General features: G+C 42.5%; 1 protein-coding gene across 1 annotated transcript in view; it reads left to right on the top strand.

Moving 5' to 3' along the window:
* Window positions 1-2,743: 2,743 nt before the first annotated feature.
* TMEM248 (transmembrane protein 248) overlaps window positions 2,744-24,087 on the top strand; it is a 33,175-nt gene continuing 11,831 nt past the window's right edge. The window contains exon 1 of the mRNA XM_038539004.1: window positions 2,744-2,812. The gene's annotated coding sequence lies outside the window, so the exon portion shown is untranslated. The remainder of the gene's footprint in view (window positions 2,813-24,087) is intronic.

Raw genomic sequence — 24,087 nt, forward strand, 5'->3', positions numbered from 1 at the left:
TGCTCCTCGTTCTAAAATTCTCAGGAATCATTTTAACACAGGTTTATTAGGATGATGTTTGTAATGATCTAGAAAATGACTCAGCTCCTTCACTGAATAATCCCCTATTTCCATGGTTTCTTGCCCTCCCTTGTCATCTTGCCCCACTTGAATTATCTCCTTTGTTGTCATAAGTCTCACAGAATTAGTGGATTCATCAATTATTACAGTGCCAGCCAGAAAGGGCAGAGCTCACCCCAAGGAGATTCTGAATTTACTTTCATTTTGCTGATGCTCAAAGCAGCAACCACAGAACTGATTTTTTAGCTGACCTGACATCAGTTTGCATTCCCTTCTGGTCCATTTTTCTAGCTCCTGAGCTTCAGATTCTTTCATCTCCAGATTTCACTGGAATGTTTTATTTACTACTGGTGTCTAATTTCAAAGTCTCTGTTACTTCAAACCAAAAGTAACTTGTGCATTTTGATCCTCTTTATCAGAAACACCCTTTTTCTCTCTAGTAATGCCCTAGCCAGTAAGAATGAGTCAGGGTTTTATCAGTAAGTCCTACATCTTTTTTTATTATTATTATTTTTTAAAAATTTTTATTTATTTGTGATAGTCACAGAGAGAGAGAGAGACTGAGGCAGAGACACAGGCAGAGGGAGAAGCAGGCTCCATGCACCGGGAGCCCGACGTGGGATTCGATCCCGGGTCTCCAGGATCGCGCCCTGGGCCAAAGGCAGGCGCCAAACCACTGCACCACCCAGGGATCCCAGTAAGTCCTACATCTGACGCCAGCTGCTGAAATGGCTTGACGGGCTTTAGTTGGTAAAGATTCACAGGATCCTAAATGACAATACTAACAAACTTAGTTTATTATATTTGTCATCCTAAATGACAATACTTACAAACTTTGTTTGTTTAGTTAATACAATATAGCAGTAATATTTAAGTAATACATCTTAATATTTAAGATATACATCGCAGCCAAAGGCTGTCTCATAGCAAGAGCTTTCCAGCTTTCTCATAGCTGGAAGAGCCAGGTACAGGGTTCTATTACGCTTCTTCTGCAAGAGCCAACACAAATTAAAAAAAAAAAAAAGAAAGAGTCAGGGATCCCTGGGTGGCGCAGCGTTTTAGCGCCTGCCTTTGGCCCAGGGCGCGATCCTGGAGACCCGGGATCGAATCCCACGTCGGGCTCCCGGTGCATGGAGCCTGCTTCTCCCTCTGCCTGTGTCTCTGCCTCTCTCTCTCTCTCTGTGACTATCATAAAAAAAAAAAAAAAAAAAAAAAAAGAGCCAACACAAAACCCGCTTTCACCTCTGGCGCAGGAACCAGCAACATGTGCCTGTAACACTTTGGGGCACGGAGCCCAAAATAGAGTCTCCGCTAGTTTCTTTTTTTAATGTTTCGCTGGTCACATTGGCATATTCCCACTATGTAACTAGTTCCAACTGCACAACACTCTGGCTTTTACCGGTGACTACTGCTGAGAAGCTGACATAAACTCCTCGGAAGCTCCTTGAACCGATATGATCGGTGAAATCGGCGTGCGTCGTGCCTTGCGCGGGGCCGCTGCTCCGCAGGGACGTGGGCGAACAGCTCAGGCCCCACCAGCTAGCTCTCCCCGCACATGGGACTTATCTCCGGGTAGTGCTTTGCAGTTTACAGACTGGAGGATTTTTACCGACGAGAATAAGCCGGTATTATCGCCCCCACTTTGGAAACGAACGTGAGGCTCGGAGAGCTCGTGACTCGCGGTGGGCCCCCCGCACTGTCCTCCTCCCGCCGAACGTGAGGTTTGCGCCTTTTTCTCACGTGGTCCTCTCGGTAGTGCCGGGTCGGCCTGCATCTCTGAACAATGTGCTGATCAGGTTGCGATGCTTGGGGGGTTTTATGTGCGGAATCGTGCTGCAGTGTGGCATGCGGTAGCTCCCCAGCCCCAGCTCGCCCTGCCCTTGGGGCGCCCCCCCGCCGTCGGCGGTCGCCGGCTGTCCTCACTGTTGAACTAGATCGCAGAAGATTGCATCGAAGCGTGTTGGCCCTTCGGGCATTTGTTTCCTTCTCAGTTCTTCGGGGCCGCACGTCGCGGCGCTGAGCCTCCTTCTCTGCGTCTACTGTGCAGATGTGGCCCTGCCTTCTCCCGGGGGACGTGTGCCCGGAAAGGACGGGCACCTCCAGGCCGACCCGGTAACGCCGCGCGGCTTTACGCTCACCGCACCCAGCAGCGCTCCCAGGCGGCGACCAACACTGCGGCGCAGGCGCAGGCGCAGGCGCAGGCGCAGAGCGTGCACGGCCACGTGTGCACACACCCCCTACTCACAGCCTGCGCGCACACACCCGCCGACGTGCACAGCGACGCGCCGGCGCACGCGCACGCGCATTCCACGCGATGCCACCCTCGCACCGTGCTCACGCTCGCACACACGCGCGCGCCCGGCACGCGCCCCACGTCTCCGCGCGCAGCCCTCGCGGTCACACGCCGGCCCCCACGTGACCCAGCCAGGGGGCGTGGACTCGGCCGCTCGCGGCTGCGGAAGCTTGTCCCGGCCGCGCCGCCGTCGGCCGCCAGGTGTCGGAGGTCGCGGCAGCGTTGGCGGTGGCGTTTTTTCTACCCGGAAACCACGGCTGCCGGAGCCCGAGACGAGTCTGTCGCCCCGGCGTGAGCCGGACTGGCCTGCGGCCCTCGCCTGGGCCCCGCGGAGACGATGGTGCCGAGCGGCCCCGGGCCCGCCGCGCGCCGCCGCGAGTGAGCTGTGAGCGGCCGCGGGCGTCCGCCGAGCAGCTGGCCGGGCCGGGCCCGGGGCGCGCCGCTGCCCACCGGGGCGGGGTGAGCCGGGGCGGGCGGGCCGGGAGCCGGGAGCCGGGAGCCGGGAGCCGGGCGGGGGCGGACTCTGGCGGGCTGTGCCCGGCGCCCCCGGGGGCCGCAGCCCCGCCCCCGCCCCCGCCGCCGCCGCGGGGGGGTCGCTCGGCGCCGGCCGGGTCTGGGCCTGCTCGCCCGCCGGCCTCCAGATGGCAGGGCCTCCGCGCACGGGCCTGAGGCCGGGATAACTGGGACTCGGCCCGGGGAACAGTGAGGTAGTTTGCCGTTTTTGAGTCTGGGCGGCGTTTGCGCTGCTTCTCCGTCTGCAGACCAGACACGTCTCAGGGGGAAGGTGGGAGAGAGACGTCTGTGCGGAAACTCCAAATAGCGCTTTTGTGTGTGTCGAAGTTGGTAAAAGCCCAGAGAGGAGGCGGATTAGGAGCTCCACTCGTATTTTGACGAAACGAGTTAAGCAGTGGCTTCAGGGTCATCTAGAGGCACGTAGCTCTGTTTCTCTTGGCAAGCACCGTTAGGAATAGAAACAAGCCTGTTGTGCTGTTTTGAATTGTGTGGACGTCAGGACGGGGGAACAGCTGGTGAGGGGGCCTTCCTTGAAGAATCCGATGCCTGTAGTTTCGTTGCCGACCAGCGGTTTACAGCCCTCGCTCAGCGATGAATGGGGCTGCTCTGCAGCCTGCCTCAGAGCCGGAGGTGGTGGCTCCTCCCGACCCGCTACTTTCCTGCCCCCAAAGTGGGCCGCCGTGGGAGGCAGTGGGAGGACGAATTCCAGCGCTGGAATTTGATTAATTTGATGACGAATATTTAATGAATTGTTTTGACCCGAAAGCTCCCGGTTAGATTGGGGTCTGAGCATCTGTCTCCTGTCTGTATGTGGAATTGCGCAAAGGGTAAGAACACCTTCCAGCTTCCTCATTTAAGAAAAGGAAATAGACCTGCCGTGTAGCTGAGACGCACCTCATGACTCCAAGCATGTTTTCTCTCTTGGATAAGGAGGCAGTTGCGTTGACTTCCTAGTAGAGGTGCGGGAAGAATTTCTCTGGTCTGACTGAGATCGCCTGGAAGGGGGGCTGCCCCCCCCACGCCCGGGTACTGAGATCCCCAAGTGCTGATCAAGCACACACCTCTGTTTGGGCTGTAGCTGCAGCTGCTACAGGAAGAGAGGCAAGAACTTTTTTTTTTTTTAATTTTTATTTATTTATGATAGAGAGAGAGAGAGAGAGGCAGAGACACAGGCAGAGGGAGAAGCAGGCTCCATGCACCGGGAGCCCGACGTGGGATTCGATCCCGGGTCTCCAGGATCGCGCCCTGGGCCAAAGGCAGGCGCTAAGCTGCTGCGCCACCCAGGGATCCCGAGAGGCAAGAACTTAATGCAAATACAGTTTTTCTCGCAGGGAACTTAATTAGAAAAAGCAATAGGTTATAAAAAGTAGCAGGATGTAATTGCCATATGGAGATAAAACTATTAGGGTTGTTTTGTTTTTTAAAAGATTTCACTTATTTATTCGTGAAAGACACAGAAAGAGAAAAGCAGAGACAGAGGCAGAGGGAGAAGCAGGCTCCCTGCGGGGAGCCCAAAGCAGGACGGCTCCAGGGTCAGGACCTTAGCCGAAGGCAGCGGCTCAACTGCTGAGCCACCCAGGCTTTCCTTATTCGGGGTTTTGTTATGATTAGGCTTCATAAAGGAAGTGGCTTTGAGGTGGACCTCAGCCCAGCATCTGGAGGATTTGGGTCTTTGAGAATTAACTGGGAAATGAAAAAGCCAGGGTCAGTTGGTGGGACAGCACTTAGGTAGCTGGACAATAGGAGCCTAGAATCATTGTCAGAAGTCAGTTAAGGGTTAAATACTTTTCTTGTTTGCTTGCTTGCTTTCTTGCTTGTTCTTTGAGAGAGAGTGAGAGCGAGTGGGGGGGGGGGGGGCAGGAGAAGAGGGAGAGCGAGAGCAGTCCTCAAGATTCCCTGCTGAGTGCAGAGCCCAATTCAGGGTTCTGTCCCAGGACCCTGGACCCTGGGATCATCTGAACTGAAATAGTCGGAGGCTTAACCCACTGAGCCACCCAAGCTGCGGTTAAATGCTTTTCTAAGAAAAAGCATAGGCTACCCAGTCTGGCTTCTGGTAGATTTCTGGGTTCTAAAGAATTGTTTTAATTTGATCGGTTGCTTTTGTTCTGTTATGCAGCCAGTGACAAAAAGCAGTGCTTAACTTATTTTAAGGACAGTGAAAAAGAGGCTGATTGTGATTTCTGTCTAGTATTAACAATCAGGAAATTAAATTTGGTGTCTGCAAGTTGTTTTTGTGCTTGTGTTTAGTTTGGGAGAACACAGCTCGTGTGGTCTTTGCCACTCTGGCTGCAGCCAAGTGGTGGGTGGCAAGATCTTTAGCCAGTTCCTAAGTGTTTTTACTGACATTTAGTTCACTTCCCAGACATGTCGTGTATTTCTTCTACCCAGTATTGTCCAAGAACCTTTGAAGCCATTCAAATAGGATGCAATGTCATTGCTCTGCAACATTATGACTAGTCTCAGGACCTCACTGGCTTAACTTTTTAATGCTTCTTTTAGACTCTTCTTCCGTTTCTTTTTTTTTTTAAGTTTTATTTATTTATTTATTTATGAATGATAGTCACACAGAGAGAGAGAGAGAGGCAAAGACATAGGCAGAGGGAGAAGCAGGCTCCATGCACCAGGAGCCCGACGTGGGATTCAATCCCGGGTCTCCAGGATGGTGCCCTGGGCCAAAGGCAGGCGCCAAAATGCTGTGCCACCCAGGGATCCCTCTTATTCTGTTTCTACCCATTGCTGTGTCTCCTCGTTATAGACAAACATCTGAAAAAGAGTGGTTTTATTTTTTTTTATTTTTTATTTTTTTTTAAAAGAGTGGTTTTGATAGGGGCCGTGGCTTGACATTAGTATAAGGATGGGCCTGTCTGCAGAATGTTTTTGTCAATAACATACTGCAGAATTCTGTTGCCATGTAAGAGGGCTTTTTATTTTTTATTTCTGTTTTTAAGAGGGCTTTTTAAAAAGCAATTTACTATGACATTTCTGTTAAAATGAAAAAAAAAAAGAAAAAGGATATGTGGAATTTAAGAAACAAAACAAACAATCATAGTGGAAAAAAAGAGACAAACCAAGCAAGACTCTTAATTATAGAGAACAAACTGATGGTTACCAGAGGGACGATGGGTGGGGGGGATGAGTTAAACAGAAGATGGGGATTAAGGAGGGCCCTGTTTGTGATGAGCACCGGGTGATATATCTTAAGTGTTGAATCACTAAATTGTACACCCAAAACTAATATTACTATATGTTAACTAAAATTTAAATAAAAATGTTAAAATGAGGGATCCCTGGGTGGTGCAGCGGTTTAGCGCCTGCCTTTGGCCCAGGGCAGATCCTGGAGACCGGGGATCGAATCCCATGTTGGGATCCCGGTGCATGGAGCCTGCTTCTCCCTCTGCCTATGTCTCTGCCTCTCTCTCTCTCTCTCTCTCTCTCTCTCTCTCTGTGTGTGTGTGTGTGACTATCATAAATAATAAATAAATAAATAAATAAAAATGTTAAAATGAGCTCAGTATCATAGTGATAAAAAAAGGAAATGGAGGAAAGAGAGTTTTTAGCAAATTAATTTTTCATTTTGGATTTATTTTGATATAGAAATCTTTAAATTATCTTTCCCGCAGTACAAATTGAATAAATTTGACAAGAGGTCTGAGGTTTGTGTAGAATTACGGACCTAAGTGTAGTCCTGGGGACTATAACAACCTTTGGTGATGACACAAAATATGGTCATTTGCCCGTTGGACTTTTATGCTGTTTGGCTAAAAGTGCTGTTTTCACAACATCTCCCAGTCTTTACACTGAATTTGGCTGTTATAATTTCATATTGAATGTTTAGTGTTGATTTAATCTTATCATCACTCATGATTTATTTTTTTTTAATATCTGTTAAGTAAACTCCCAGGTCATTAAACGTTAACCTCGGGATACTTTTAATTTGGTTTTTAAGATGGTCAGCAGTTTAAAAAAATTAAAAAACAAAGATAAATTATTTTCCATTTCCGAACTGTGGTGAATTAATTTTTTTAAAAAGGGAGGGGGGCATGTTCGAAGTTACCGTGATTTTATATTATGACTTTGGAAATGGAGCCATGCATTCATTAATTATAAGTGAGTAGAAATACAGCTTGAGTCTGAATTTTGGAAATAAGTCTGGTTACAAATGTGATTATGTCAGCCCATGTTTCTTTTTTGTTTTTATTTGAGTGTTAGTGTTGCAAATGCACTTTTAGCAATGAAAACTCTATGCTTCTTGTTGTAATTTCTCTTTATCATTTAAACTTGAGTTCTTGTGAAAGTCTTTTCTACACTGGATTGTATTAGCTTGAGAAACAACTCATTGACACAAGATTCTACTCATCTTTGCTTTATACTCTAATTGATGAGAGTTGAGATATGAATTGCCTTGCTTAAGGAGATGGAAAATAGGTTAACTGTCTTAAACTTCAAAAAAAATCTTGTGTTTTTATTGAAGGCCATGACTAAAAACACTTTATACATCTATGGCATATGAAAATTTTGTTTGTTTCTTTCTTTTCAACTTGGCGTTGGACTTGAAACGTATTTATCAACCCTGGTATTATGCTTGATGACACAGCTTTTGGGGTCGGATGAATTAAGTCAGAGTCTGTCTCTGCCACTTATTACCTTGCACAAATTACTTAACCTCTTTTGACTCCGTTTCCTCTTCCATAAAATCAGGATAGGAGTATCTACATAGCAGTCTTGTGAGGATTAAAAAGTATGATGTTTGTAAAGCACTTGGCATGGTGGCTGGGACAGGGCATATTTTAAGTAGTAGCTGTTAAAAATGATACTCTCTCCTTAGCCCTTTGTAGTCTGGTTTCTGCCTTCATCACATCACCTTAGTGAAAGGGCTTTTGCTTTTATCACTACTGATGTCTTTTTTTTTCTTTTTTTTAAGATTTTATTTATTTATTCATGAGAGACACAGAAAGAGAGGCAGACACACAGGCCGAGGAAGGAGAAGCAAGCTCCATGCAGGAAGCCTGATGTGGGACTTGATCCCGGGAATCTGGGATCAGGCCCTGAGCCGAAGGCAAACGCTCAACTGCTGAGCCACCCAGAGGTCCCAACTACTGATGTCTTAATTGTAAAATTGTATGGATACTCTGGTTTTATCTCATTTGATGGGGAGTTGACTAGGGTTGACTCTTATCCAAACCCTTCTCATTTATTGGGAGGCAGTAGTGTGCTTAGTGGTTAATGTGCTGCCTCTGGAGGCTGAGTGGATTTGATTTCAGGTTCATTTACTCCTGTATGACCTTGGTTAAGTTAGCTCACTTCCTTAGGCATTAATTTTCTCGTCTGAAATAGAGATGTCGTAAATAAGGATCGTATACAATATGTGCAAAATTCCTAGAACGGTGTACCTCTTTCATAAAAAGTGGACAGTATAATGTTAGATGTTCTTGTTAAGCATCTGCTCCGTGTCACGCAGTGCCTGACGTAGGGGGAGCGTAGAGACATGGAAATGGGAGGCAATGTGAGCAGGATACATTAGGCTTTCAGTTGGGCTGAAGAAGGTAGTGTCCATGTGGCTGGAGCAACAGCTGCTTGTGAGAAACATTTACCAGGTGGGAACCAAGACTGGTGCCTGTGGGAGAGACTCGGAGATGGCTATGGCTGCCAGTGGTCATGGGGTAGATGGCTATGTCTTATCATGAGGAGGAGCTGATCTGAACGTTGGATAAGTTTTGACCTTGTTGCCCCAAGGTACCTGTGGGTTGGCTAGGTTGAGAGGTTAAGTCGGTGGATATTTGGATCTGGGGTGGGAGACAGATGTAGAAAATTGACAGGAAGCTGTGACTGAGTGTGTCTGCCTAGAGCAGAGGCCCAGCCATGAGTTCCGGCGGGGGGTCGGGGTGTGTGTGGTGGTGAGGTTGGCGGGGGGCAGCAGCTCTAGAAGAAGAATGAGAAGGAAAGGGTGGCCAGGTGAGCAAAAGGAAAGCCTGGAGAATGAGGCCCTGGAGGTGGAAGACGTGACCCTCTGTGTTCAACACTGCAGGGAGGTAAGTTAAGGACTCCAATTCTGACTTTGGCTTTAGCATCTGTGACTTCACTGGAGACCTGGAAGTTTTCCTTTGTCTTCATCACGACTACTTTTTTTTTTTTTTTTTTTTTTTGCCTCTCTGAAGGCCTGTTCTGTCTACACTCAGGAAGAAGGATGGTGGGATCCCTGGGTGGCGCAGCGGTTTGGCGCCTGCCTTTGGCCCAGGGCGCGATCCTGGAGACCCGGGATCGAATCCCACGTCGGGCTCCCGGTGCATGGAGCCTGCTTCTCCCTCGGCCTGTGTCTCTGCCTCTCTCTCTCTCTCTCTCTGTGACTATCATAAATAAATAAAAATTGAAAAAAAATATTAAAAAAAAAAAAAAAAAAAGGAAGAAGGATGGTAGCTGAGTGCTTGAGATTGCCCAGAGTTTCTTTGATCCCAGCAAGTGCCCTCATCTCTTCTAAGTGTTCGATTATCTGGTATCACATCCATTAATGCTCAGGATATTTGAGAACTGCTACTTTAATTTTTACATTCAAAGTGAGGCCCTCTCCCACATCCAGGTGAGTTCCTGCTATTCTTTTAGCGCAAGAACAGTGTATTTCCTGGGGTGGGCATACAGAACAGGCTCTCCAAACTTCCCCTTTCATTGTCCCTGTGTCCCCCCCCCCCCCCCCCCCCAGTCTCTTCCAAACTTTGAAAGGGACATGACTTTATAGGAGAACTTTAAGAAATTTCCCATTTAGCCTTAGGCCGAAAATCTGGTTTAAGATGAATGGTGGTTTTGTTGTTCATGTAAAGTGAACTTTTTGGTTTGGGTCACAGTTAGTGGTTTAGCTGATCTTAAATTCTAGTTATAGATTGTAGTTTTATTTTTTTATTATTATTTTTAAGATTTTATTTATTTATTCATGAGAGACACAGAGAGAGAGAGGCAGAGACACAGGCAGAGGGAGAAGCAGGCTCCATGCAGGGAGCCCCGATGTGGGACTCTATCCTCGGTCTCCAGGATCACGCCCTGGCCTGAAGGCGGCGCTAAACCGCTGGGCCACCCAGGCTGCCCTAGATTGCAGTTTTAAACATGGGCGGGTAGCTCTGTGGTATACTTGGGAGAGAGGGAGACCCTGCGAAAGGGCTCATTATCTGGCACAAGCAGTGTTAGCTTCCTTTCTTTCTAAAAAAAATACTAAACCACGTTACAAAGTTGCATATTTTGGTTGGAATCAGAGTGTCAATTTCCTCACTGTCTCTGGTCCCTTTTATTTGAAGCAGTGGTGTTCACCTGTTTCCTCTCTCTCATCCCTGTTCTTCCATTTGATTTCCCTCTGCTGGACTGTGGTTTTAGAGGTCACCAGAGATCTTGCCAGGTGGAGGATAATGCAAGCTCAGTTTCACCTGAGTACTTTGTAAGTACTCTGAGAGACTCGGAGATCTTTTCTTGCTCCTGATTCACTTCTCAATACCTCCTCTTTCTCGAAGCTTTTCTCTCCTGCCTCGCAAGACTTACCTTACCATCCTGGGCACCTCTGTGGCTCATGGTCACCTCTTCCCCTCTGTGGTCTCCCCCTGGCCTCTCAACATCTGTCCTAATGGAGGAGAACCTCTGTGCACCACTTGCCTTGGGAGCACACAGTACGGGGTTGTCTGGAGGAACCTCACCTAAATATTCTTTGTTATTTTATTCATGGTTTTTCATAGATCCCTCTGAGTACAAATCAGTGCAAGTTAAGCTTTGTCTTTCTTTAGCACCCAGGTATATTGGAGGACCATCCTGTTTCCTGTGTTTGTTTGTTTGTTTTTTTCTAGTTTGGTTTAAGAAAATTGTTATTTCTCCTATTTATCACCTTTATTATTATTATTATTTTTTAAGGATTTTTTTGAGAGAGAGCGAGCGAGCACAAGCAGGAGTGGTAGGCGGGGGGGAGAGAGAATCTCAGGCAGATTCTGCATGGAGTGCAGAGCCCAACAAGGGGCTCAAGATCCCACGATCCTGAGATCGTGATGTGAGCTAAAACCAAGAGTTGAATGCTCAACCGACTGTGCCACCCAGGCACCCCAATCACCTTTATTAATGAAGAAAGTGAATTAAAACTTAATGAAGTTTTATTTTGGCCGCAAGACCAGATGGATCTATCAAAGATATTCATATTTATACATTTTATTGTAAGAAACTATTACAAAGGGAATGTATACTTATGGAAATTTTTTATTTTTTTATTTTTTATTTATTTTATTTTTTTAATTTTTATTTATTTATGATAGTCACAGAGAGAGAGCGAGAGAGAGAGGCAGAGACCTAGGCAGAGACCTAGGCAGAGAGAGAAGCAGGCTCCATGCACCGGGAGCCCGATGTGGGATTCAATCCCGGGTCTCCAGGATCGCGCCCTGGGCCAAAGGCAGGCGCCAAACCACTGCGCCACCCAGGGATCCTGGAAATTTTTTAAAAAGGAAAAGAAGATATATGTAATCTCACCAGCTAGAGAAAGCCACCACTGTTTACATTTCGAGGTTATGTTATTTGCCTTTTTTCCTATATGGGTGCTCGTATACACACATGCTCTAAAGACCCCTGAAGAGCCTCATTCTGTGTGTGTTATTGTAGATCCTGTGTGTTTAATGACAGTAGTGTTTCTTCTGAGGATGTGTCATACTGTAACCATTGCCCTGCTATTGTTGGATATCCAGTTTTTCGTTTTTTTTTTCCTTTTTTTAAATTATTTTAAATAGTCCTGAGGTAACTGTCTCAGGTTAAATCTCTGTTTCCAGCAATAAGTTTTTTCTCAGGTGAAGTTTTAGAAGTCAGCTAGCAGAGTAGAAGGGTGCTGGGTTCTAATGCTTCTTGATATGTGTGGCCAAATTCATCTCTAGAAAGTTTTAATAGCCCTTTTTCTCCCCTTTTAAAGTAAGTGGTGTTTTTCCTAATTTGTGGTTTATTTGAGGTAAATTTCTGATAATCTTAGTATTGCCTTTTGCCTACTTAAATTGCCATCTAATGTTTAGTGTTGTCATTGAACTAATCGCAGAGCTCTAGGTACTTTGTCAATAGACTTTAATCACATGCTCGTGAAATTGCTTCTTGGCTCTGCTCTGGGTTTCTTAAATCTCTGGACTTTTCCAGGGGGCAGCGTCACAGCCCTGGTGGTTTCTCTCTTTATCTTTGTGAAAGCCTCTAATTGAAGTTGGGATAAATTTAGGGGAGGGGGCCAGATAGTGTGCTTTCTCTCTACTTTTCCTCTTCTCCTACAGAACTCAATTTAATCTTTAATTAAAAGTAACATTTACTATAGCGAAGATTACAGAAATTTTCTTGCAATTCTTTGCAGAGAAAATGAATTTGTGTAGCTTTTGTTAATTTCACATTTGAAAGTGCTTTTGAATGGTAGGAATTTTAAGTTTGTGAAATATTTTGATTTTTAATTGTTTTATTAAAAAATAAAAAGCTTGAGGTCACAGGTAGTGGCTTAGCAGATCTTAAAATCTGCTAAATTTAAGATCTGCTAAATTTAGATTTAGCAGTCAGCGGCTCAGTCGGTAAAGCATCTGACTCTTGATTTTGGCTCAGTTTATGATCTCAGTCCTGAGATTAAGTCCTGTGTTGGGCTCTGGGCTGGGTGTGGAGGCTGCTTGGGATTCTCTCTCTGCTCCTTCCCTGCTCATGCATGTACACGCACGTTCTCCCTTAAAATAAAAAATAAATAACAAAATAAAAAAGCTTTTACTTTTAAGTGAATACAATTGGCCTCCTTTGGAACTTTCTCTAATTAAAAGAGTTGTGTTGACATTATTTGCCAATTTGTAGGTACCTATGTTTACCTTCTGGTGTGACATGGTTTTAATGACTATTCGTTTTCTCTAGAAGTGAACTTATTTTAGATTTTTCTGCTTTTATAGATGTTTCATAATTGTAGTTCCAGATGTTTATTTTTACATATGATTCAGATTTTGTTTTCTTAATAAACTCTATATAAACATATAGAAGAGGCTCATAACTTTATTATTTTTTTAAGATTTTATTTATTCATGAGAGACAGAGACACAGGCAGAGGGAGAAGCAGGCTCCACGCAAGGAGCCCAATGTGGGACTCGATCTTGGGACTCCAGGATCACACCCTGGGCCGAAGGCAGGCACTAAACCACTGGAGGCTCGTAACTTTAAATAAATTTATGGAACTTTGCTGTTGATGTTTTGCTTCTGAATATTATGACTCTTAGTAATATCATTTCTAGGTTTGGTTTTTTTTTTTTTTTTTTTTTTAGAAAGACACAAGTTTTAGGGTTTTTTTTTTTTTTTTTGTATTTTTTTTATTGGAGTTCGATTTGCCAACATATAGTATAACACCCAGTGCTCATCCCATCAAGTGCCCCCCTCAGTGCCCGTCACCCAGTCACCCCATCCCCCCTGTCCACCTCCCCTTCCAAAGGGATCCTCTTGTTCATTCCCAGAGTTAGGAGTCTCTCATGTTCTGTCACCCTCTCTGATATTTCCCACTCATTTTCTCTCCTTTCCCCTTTATTCCATTTCACTATTTTTTATATTCCCCAAATGAATGAGACCATATAATGTTTGTCCTTCTCCGATTGACTTACTTCATTCAGCATAATACCCTCCAGTTCCATCCACATCGAAGCAAATGGTGGGTGTTTGTTGTTTCTTTCTTTCTTATTTTTTTCATTTGTTGTTTCTAATGGCTAATATTCCATTGTGTATATATATATATACCACATCTTCTTTATCCATTCATCTTTTGATGGACACCAAGCGAGGCTCCTTCCACAGTTTGGCTATTGTGGACATTGCTGCTATAAATGTTGGGGTGCAGGTATCTCGGTCTTTCATTGCATCTGTATCTTTGGGGTAAATCCCCAGCAGTACAATTGCTGGGCCATAGGGCAGTTCTATTTTTAACTCTTTGAGGAACCTCCACACAGTTTTCCAGAGTGGCTGCACCAGTTTACATTCCCATCAACAGTGCAAGAGGGTTCCCCTTTCCTCACATCCTCTCCAACAATTTGTTGTTTCCAAGAAACAAGTTTTTAAAAGCAGTTTTAGGGTCACAGCAAAATTGAGAGGAAGGTGCAGAGATTTCCTGTAAAACACTGTGTCCCCACACTTTCACAGTCTTCCCTGTTGTCAGCATCCCCTGCCGGAGTGATACATTTGTTAAAGTTGTAAAAATAAAACATACCTTGACACATCACTGTCATTCCGAGTCCACATTAAGGCTCATTTTTGGTGTTGTATATTTTAGGGGTTGGACAATTTTATAATGACATCTACCATTGTAGTATCATACTGAGTATTTCCACTGCCCTAAAAATCTTCTGTGCTGCCCTGTTCATCACTACCTCCCATCCCGCCCCACAACCTCTATTATTTTTACTGGCTCCATTGTTTTGCCTTTTCTAAAACGTCATATACTTGGAATCATATACAGTATGTGGCCTTTTCAGATTGGCTTCTTTCATGTGGTAATATGCATTTAAGCCCCCCCCCCCTTTCATGGCTCGATAGCTCATTTCCCTTTACTTTTTTATTATTATTAAAGATTTTATTTGTTTGTTTGTTTGTTTATTTATTTATTTATTTATTTATTTATTTATTTATTTATAGCAGAGGGAGAAGCAGAGTCCCTGCAGGGAACCCCGATGAGAGACTTGATCCTGGAACCCGGGATCACTCCCTGAGCCAAAGGCAGACATTCAACCGCTGAGCCACCCAGGCGCCCCTAGCTCATTTCTTTTTAGTGGCAAATACTATATTCTGTTGTTAGGATATACCACAATTTATCCATTCATCTACTGGAAGATAGCTAGGTTGTTTCCAAATTGTGGCAATTTTGAATAATACTTCTATATATATCCATGTGCAGATTTTTGTGTGGACATAAGTTTTTTAAGGGCTGGATAGGGGCAGAGGAAGAGAGAATCCCAAGCAGGCTTCATACCCAGGACGGAGCCTGACTTGGGGCTTGACTCAGGACCTTGAGATCATGACCTTAGCCAAAATCAAGAGTTGGATGCTTAACCGACTGAGCCACTCCAGTGCCCTTGGGTGGATATAAGTTTTAAACTCCTTTGGGCAAATACCAAGCAGTGCAGTTGTTGGATCTTACGGTTCGGAGTATGTTTTAGTTTTGTAAGAAATCACCAAACTGTCTTCTGGGGGGCTGTACCAGTTTGCATTTCTCCCAGCAGTGAATGAGAGTTCCTGTTGCTCCACATCCTTCTTGGTATTTGGTATTGTCAGTGTTCTAGGTTTTGGCCATTCTAGCAAATGTAGTGGTATTACATTGTTGTTTTATTATTCTTTTAAGATTTTATTTATTTATTCATGAGAGACACAGGAGAGAGAGAGAGGCAGGGACACAGGCAGAGGGAGAAGCAGGTTCCATGCAGGGAGCCTGATGTGGGACTCGATCCTGGGTCCCCAGGACCACGCCCTGGGCTGAAGGCAGGCGCTAAATGGCTGAGCTACCCAGAGACCCCCTACATTGTTGTTTTAATTTGTATTTCCTGTTGACCTATGATGTGGGGGTATCTTTTTGTATCCTTATTTGCCATCTGTATATCTTCTTTGTTAAGGTATCTGTTAAGATCTTTGGCCAATTTTTATTTTTTTTGTGGGTTTTTAAAATTAAACGTTTTATTCTGAGATGATGATAGATCACATTCACTTGTAAGGAGCAGTATAGAGAGTTGTGGGAACAATACAGAGGTAACATCTTGCAGAGCTGTAGTACAGTATCATAACAAAGATATTGACAATGGTATTCCTAATGCATTTCAAATTTTCAACCAGATATTTTAGATTTCATGGCATGGTTTTGGATATTAAGGGGAGGAGTACGTTTTCCACTATTAAGGTTAAGGAAAAGAGTTATTGGGCCCAAAGAAGATAGCAGGGCCCCTTCTTTGGCCAATTTTTAAATTGTGTTGTTTTCTTATTGTTTTAAGAGTTCTTTGTATATTTTGGATAACAGTCGTATATCAGATGTGTCTTTTGCAATATTTTCTCCTAGTCTGTGCTTGTTTTCTCATTCTTGTAACAGTGCCTTTCATAGAGCAGAAATTCTTAATTTTAATGGGCCTAGTTTGTTTGAAGTTTTTATTTAAATTCTAATTAACATACAGTGTTATATTAGTTTCAGGTGTACAGCATAGTGATTCATCACTTCCGTACAACACCTGGTACTCATCACAAGTGCACTCCTTAATCCCCATCACTTATTTCACGTATCCCCTACTCCCTCCTCTCCTCCCCTCTGGTAGCTATCAGCTCCATTTGTTTCTCTCTCTCTCTTTTCCCCCTTTGCTTGTTTTTTTTTTTTTTTCCCTTAAATTCCACATATGAGTAAAATCATATGGTATTTATCTTTCTTAGACTGACATTTTGCTAAGTATAACTCTCCCTATTTCCATCATGGTTGCACATGGCAAGATATCATGCTTTTTGATGGCTGAGTAATACTACTCCCTTGTATATATACACCACATCTTTATGCATTCAATCAGTTGATGGCACTTGAGCTGTTTCTGTAATTTGTATATTGTAGATAATGCTGTAAACATCAGGGTGCGTGTACCCCCTTTGAATTAGTATTTTTGTATTCTCTGGTAAATATCTAGTAGTGCAGTTGCTGGGTCATAGGGTAGTTAACTTTTGAAGAATCTCTGTATACTGTTTTTCAGAGTGGCTGTACCAGTTTGCATTCCCACCACCAGTGCAAGAGGGTTCCTTTTTCTCCACATACTTGCTGACATCTGTTTCTTGTGGTGTTAATTTTAGCCATCCTGACAGGTGTGAGATGGTGTTGTCACATCATGGTTTTGATTTGCATTTTCCTGATGATCAGTGGTGTCGAGCATTAATGAAATCCAGTTTATCAGTTCTTTCCTTCATGGATGCTGCCTTTGGTGTTGTATATAAAAAGTCATCACCAGACTCAGGTCATTTAGGTTTGCCTCTGTTATCTTCTAGAAGTTATTTTATAGTTTTGCATTTTACATTCAGGTCTGTGATTCATTTTGAGTTCATTTTTGTGAAGGGTATAAGGTTTGTGTCTAGATTCTTTTTTTTTTTTTTTTTTGTAAGCCGATACTCAGTTGTTCCAACCCCATCTGTTGAAAAAGATATGTTTTTGCTTCATTGTATTGTCTTTTCTCCTTTGTCAAAGATCAGTTGACTACATTTAGGTGGGTCTGTTTCTTGACTCTCTATTTTGTTCCCTTGATCTAGTTGTCTGTTCTTTGGCCAGTACCACACTGTCTTGATTACTGTAGCTGTATAGTAAGTCTTAAATTCGAGTAGAGTCAGTCCTCCAATTTTGTTCTTTTCTTTTTTTTTTAAAAAAAAAGACCTTATTTGTTTGTGAGAGACACAGAGAGAAGCGGAGACATAGGCAGAAGGCGAAGCAGGCTCCCTGCAGGGAGCCTGATATGGGACTCGATCCTGGACTCTGGGGTCACGCCCTGAGCCAAAGGCAGACTCTCAACCGCTGAGCCATCCAGTCGTCCCTGTTCTTTTCTTTCAATATTGTTTATTCTGGCTCTTTTACCTTTCCTTTCCTTTCCTTTTTTTTTTTTTCCCTTCTTTTACCTTTCCATAGAAACTTTAGAGAAGTTTGTTGATATCCACAAAATAACTTGCTGTGATATTTGATTGGGATTATGTTGAAAGTATAAAGTCAAGTTGGGAAGAACTGACACCTTGACATATTGAGTTTTTCTAGATTCCACAGATATGGAATAATATCTCCATTTATTTGGTTCTTTGGTTTTATTTATGAGAATTTTGTAGTTTTCCTCATAGATCTTATATATATTTGCTGGTTTTACACCTATTTAATTTTGGAGGATGCTAATATAAATGGTGTTGTATTTACAATTTCAAATTCAATTTGTTCATGCTGATACATATAGGAATCCAATTGATTACTGTATATTAGCCTTGTATCCTGCAATGTTGTTACAATCACTTTCTAGATTATTTTTTGTTTATGTTTTAAGTCTGGATTTATTTGATTCATTTAATGAACTTGCACGTTTTAAAATCACCTATTTTGTATCTGGATATTGATTATGCAGAGACCAAACATTGTTTGCATCTGCTGTTGAGAGACTTGCAGCTTGGTTGGGATGATAAATGTGTACATACACAACTGCAGTCTCTGTGTGAGAAATTTGCAGAATATAGTGGGGGCATATAAATGAAAGTTGTCACTTCTCCCTGAGGGACTGGGTGTAGGGAAGGGCCAGGAAGGGCCTTCCATAGAGGAGGTATCCCTTGAGTCTTGGAAGAGCAGAGTGTGAAGTAGTGGGATGTGGTTTGTGAAGGTCAGGAGGACCAGCAGACTGAAAGGCTTGAAGCTATAATACTGTCTGATGTGTTTTGGGAATTGCAGGCAGTTAGACCATTGAGAAGTAGACAAGACCTAGTTCATGGTGGCCTGCCATTCTCAGTTGCTCAGACTTCATTCCTTGTCTTCATCTAGTCTATCTAGACTTAACTAGTCTAGTAACATGACTAGATTTACATTAGGAAAAATCACTCTCACAGTATATAGAGGATGGATTATTTGACTGGTAGCAGGCAGATCCAGTTGAAACTCTTAGTGATAGTTACAAGAAAAAGATGAAGGCCTAAACTAAGGGTAGTAGCCAAGGAATACGGAAAGGAAAAAGAAGTAAGAGATATTACAGAAATAGGATCTTTAGCATTTAGTGATTGCTTGGATATGGTGGGGAAGGCACAAGTGGTCTAGGATGTTTTTCTGAGTTCTGCATTGAGATGGGGAATACAGGAGGAAGAGTCATATTGGCAGGAAAACAGATGAGTTCAGTTTTGGTCATGTTGAAGGTGTGGGTATAGAGGTACTCACTGGGTTCTTGGATATTAGAGGTCTTAGGGTTATGGAGAGCCGAAACATCTTCACATGAAGATGGAGGAAAGTGGGTGGATCTGAGATATATTTCGGAAAGAAAATTCAAGATTAGCAAATGGATTAGATTGGTGGTAGTGGTGAGGGCACAAACATAATTTGAATAAGGAAGGACTATGTTGAGGGCAACTAATATTCTGAAATGCTTACATTAGAAAAGAAGAATAAAACTTTTTTTATTTTTTTATTTTTATTTTTTTTTAATTTTTTTTAGAATAAAAATTTTGAGATAAGATTCTAACTAAAGAAGTTGGAGAAATTGAACTGAGTAAATCTAGAGAAAGCAGAGGGAGAAACATAATAAAAAAATACATGTAGAAATGACTGAACTAGAAAACACATTATTTAGATGCTTTTAACAAAACCACATGCTGGTCTTTTGAAAACATTAGTGTAATACAGCTGTGGGAAGATTGGTTAAAAAGAGGAGAAGACAGGGATCCCTGAGTGGCTCAAGAGGCTTAGCGCCTGCCTTCAGCCCAGGGCGTGATTCTGGAGACCCGGGATTGAGTCCCACTTCGAGCTTCCTGCATGGAGCCTGCTTCTCCCTCTGCCTGTGTCTCTGCCTCTCTCTCTGTCTCTCTCTCTCTGTCTCTCATGAATAAATAAATAAAATTTTAAAAAAAGACAAACACAGAAAAACATTTGTAGTGCAAAAAACAAAACTACAAGTAAATTAAAAATTGAACAAATCACAAAATGATACTGTGCCTAGAAATACTAAAAACCAGTATCAAATGGGTAATTTCCTAGAGTAACACATCTTAGCAAAACCAACTCAGTAGAAACAGAAAACATAGACCAACCGTCATTAAAACCATGAGGAATTAGTCAAGGTAACTCACCCAGATACAAAACCAAAGAAAAACTTGAACCCAGATGTTTTTTTGGTCAAGATCTGTCAAGCTTCTAAGAAATAAAAGCTAATATACATGTACTAGAAAATGCGTGTCTGGACAAATTCAGTTAATTTTATGATACTCAGATGACTTAATCCTGCTAGTCAAGGAGAGTATGATTGCGGCTGATCATTTTCTTATCTCACTTATGAATATCTATTCATAAGTCCAGTTAAAAAGTCCGGATAAAGTTTGGCAAACCTGTGTCAGTAATATAGTTTTAAAAAATTATGATCAAAAAAAAAATTATGATCATGTTAAGTTTATCCGAGGAATGCAAATATGAGTCAGCAGGAGAAAATCAGCATAGTTCATGTCAACAGATTAAAGAGAAAAAATTGATTAAGAAGTTGTAGATAAAGCAGTCATTAAAATGTAACACTTGTTTATAATGAAAGTCTCCCTGCAAACTTGAAATGGAAGAGTACTTCCTTAACCTGGTGAGGGGTTTCTTTCAGAAACCTTTAACATTAAAAAAAAGGGGGGGGGGGCACCTGGGTGGCTCAGTGGTTTGGCGTCTGCCTTTGGCTCAGGTCATGATCTCCAGGGTGCTGGGATTGAGTCCCACATCAGGTTCCCGGCAGGGAGCCTGCTTCTCTCTCCCTCTGCCTGTGTCTCTGCCTCTCTGTGTGTGTATCTCTGATGAATAAATAAAATCTTTAAAAAAAAAAAAAAGAAACCTTTAACATATACTGTATTTAATCAGTGAAGCATTTAGAAGCGTTTTCTATAAAGGTAGGAATCTACTATTGCCACTTTTATTCATCATTTCACTGAAGATTCTAGTCAAAGTCATAAGAAAAAGAAATGAAATTGGGGCTGGAAAGGAAGAAACACTTCCTAGCTTGCAGTGTGACTGTCTACACTAAATCAAGAGAAGCTACAAATAGCCTAATTAGAATTTAAAAGATTTCAGCAGTAAGCCTGTTGCTTTTGTATACATACATTAACAATAGTAAATGTAATTTTTAGGAGATACTATTAATGATAGCTGCATAAATCATGTCTTTGAGTATGTCTTTGAGTCAATCTAGTAAGAGGCATAGGAGGAAGTTTTAAAAAATTATCAAAAAAGAAAAGTGGACCAAAATAAGTGGAGAGAGATACCCTGTTCATAGATTAGGGAACTTAGTGTTGTAAAGATGTCATTTCTTCCCCAATTGATAGTCTGTTTGGTGCAATTCCAATTTAAATCTCAACAGGATTTTTTCTGGGAACTTTACAGTTAGAACCTAAAATTCATTTGGCAGGGTAAAGGGCCAAGAATAGCTAAAGCAATTTTGGATAAAAGTACAATGGTAGACTTCTTGTATTAGATAGCAGGGTTTCAGACAGCATAGTACTAGGTGGGGAGATGCAGATATCGTGATGGAACACAAGAAAAAGCCTAGAAATAAACCCACATTTATGTGGGAGCTTGGTGTATATGAGAGAGAGCATTATAAATCCATGGGAAATCCATGTTCAATACAAAACCATGTTCAGTAGTATTGGACAATTAGCTGCCTGTCTAGAAAAAGACTAAACCAGAAACCTACTAGATTCTGGAATCCCAAATTAATTCCAAATAGATAAGAGACTAAAAGTCAAACTATAAGACTTGTAGAGGAAAATAATGAAAATAAGTCTTTTTGACATCTAAAGATACCAAAGGGATTCTTAAATAATATATACATGCACATAATCATTAAAATGAAAAGGGTGATAAATTTAAATACATTAAAATCAAGAACTTACAGCTGTCGAGGAAATGCAAATCAAACCACAGTGAGGTACCACCTCACACCCATTAGGATGACTCTAATGAGAAAGGTGAGTGTGGGTGAGGTGGTAGAAAAATTGAAACGCTCATTATATAGCTGGCAAGAATGCAAAGGAGGGCAGTTGCTTTGGGAAATAGCCTGGCAGGTCCTCAAAAGGTTAAACATGTGGTTACTGTAAGATCCAGCAGTGCCACTCTTAGGATATATATAACAGATGCAGCCAAGAGAAATGGAAAATTATGTTCATACAAGATGTTATACATGCATGTGCGTAGCAACATTATTTATAATAGATGAAAAGTGGAAACAAATGTTTATCAACTAATGAATGGATAAGCAAAAATGTATGTATAAGACATTTCATACAATGGAATATTTTTGGCAACAAAAAGGAATGAAGTACCACTATGTGCTACAACATGAATTAACCTTGAAAACATGCTAAGTGGAAGAAGTCAGTCACCAAAGGCCATGTATTATGATTCCGTTCATTTGACAGGTTTGGAATAGGCAAATTTGTAGAGACAAGGTATATGAGCAGTTGCCTTCGTGCTGGAGAGAATAGGGGGGTATTGCTAGAGAGTATGGGGTTTCTTTACGAGATAAAATGTTTGAAAATTGATTATAGTGACGGTTGCCGAATTCTATGAATTGTACATGTTGAATGGATGAATTGTGTGGTATGTGATTATATATCAGTAAAGCTGTTTTAAAAAATCAAGAGCCTTTTGTATGGAGAAAGATACCATAAACTATATAAAAGGAAATCCACCGACTTGAAGTAGTTACATGTATAAAACTGGAAAAGCCTTAGTATCCTAAATATAAAAAGAACTCCTGAACGTTAATAAGACATAGACAAGCATCTTAACTAGTAAGTGGCCAAAGATTCAGGCGGTTTACTTAGGAAGAACCTAAATGGCTGATAAAGAAACTCAGTTTGAGGGAGATGCAATTTAAAATAATATAACATTTCACATCGATCTTGTTGGTCCAAATCAATAATATTTGCTTTAGATTATCAAGTGTTGGTATGAATGTTGGGAAATGGAGCAAGCCTTTTCATTGCTGGTAGGACTTCCTTGGAGAGCTGCCTGACATGACCAGGTTAGGTTGCCGATGGGCCCACCCTGTGACCTAGAGCCACTCTTGTGCCTGCTGCAGGGCCTTGGTGAGGAAACTGGGAAGAACCTTGCTGGGCTCCTCCGTCCAGGAAAACAGTTGTATACTATATAGCAGGAGTTCAGTAGATTGATCTACATAGATCAGAGATAAAACTCAGAAACAGAATGTTGAGTGAAAGTAGCACAAGGATATACTCAATATATCATTTTCTACAAGTTTCCATATGCAATACCAGTAACTGTATCTGGATATATAGAGAGAGAGCTGTCTGTGGTAAACACAAAACATGCATGGATGTTGCTCTGGGAAGAATACAAAGGATATTATTTTCCATTTCACAGGACCGTTGTAAGGATGAAGGAATACACAGCCTGGCTTATTGCAAGTGGTTGCTATTAGTTCTTAGAGGGTGTTGATGAACCTTTTCCCTCTTAAATTTAAAAGTTGTTACAGGGACACCCGGGGGGCTCAGCGGTTGAGCGTCTGCCTTTGGCTCTGTGTGATCCTGGGGTCCTGGGATCGAGTCCGGCATCAGGCTCCCTGCATGGAGCCTGCTTCTCCCTCTACCTGTGTCTCTGCCTCTCGCTCTGTGTCTCTCAGGAATAAATAAATAAAACCTTTGAAAAAAAATTGTTACAGATATTTTTTAGTTGCTTTTTTTTCTTTAGTGTTATAATCTGTTCATACATATAATTGCTCATATGTGTCAGCTCCTGTTCTAGGGGCCGGGGACCAGAGCTATAGCAGTGAAGAAGATTGGAAAAATTTCTGCTGTCATAGAGCTCAGAAACCAGGGATGAGAAACAGCAAGCAAGTAGAAAATTGGTTGTATTCTTTACTGGCACTAACCAGTATGAAAGAATTAAAGCAGAGTGCTGAGAGGTGGGGGCTGAGGGTAGTCAGGGAAGGCCTCTCTGAGGAGTTGACTGTTGAGTGGAAACCTGCATTTTAAGAAGAGCCAGCACATGGAAATTTTGGGGCAATGCCTTTATGTAGAACATGTCCAAAAATCCTAAAAGGAATAAAATACTTAGGAATACATTTGGCAAAAAAAGCGTAAACATATGTTTTGAAAGCTACAAAACTGGTTGGAATAAATTAGAGAAAATCTGAAAAAATGGGAAGGTTCTCAGACTGGAAGACAGTATTGTTAAGAAGGCAGTATTCCTCAAACTGATCTATAGATTCAGTACAGTCCCCGTGCAAGTCCCAGCTGACTTCCTTGCAGACCATGACAAGTTGGTCCTAGAAAATAGCAAGGCTAGTGTGGCCAGAGCCCAGTGAGGGAGAACGGGAAGTTGCTGGACATGTAGTCGTTGAGGTGGTGGGGCTTCTGGGTCCTGAAACCCTGTGGGCCATGATGGAGCTGTCCCTAGTCTTATCCTAGGTACTACCTAGGTACTACAGGAAGCCTGTGGTGGGCTTTAAGCAGGGGAATGGTACAATTAAGCGTTTATTATGTGTCTTTCTGTGCCAATTGCTGGG

The sequence above is a fragment of the Canis lupus genome, chromosome 6 (genome assembly GCF_011100685.1).
Source record: "Canis lupus familiaris isolate Mischka breed German Shepherd chromosome 6, alternate assembly UU_Cfam_GSD_1.0, whole genome shotgun sequence".
NCBI classification, from domain to species: domain Eukaryota; kingdom Metazoa; phylum Chordata; class Mammalia; order Carnivora; family Canidae; genus Canis; species Canis lupus.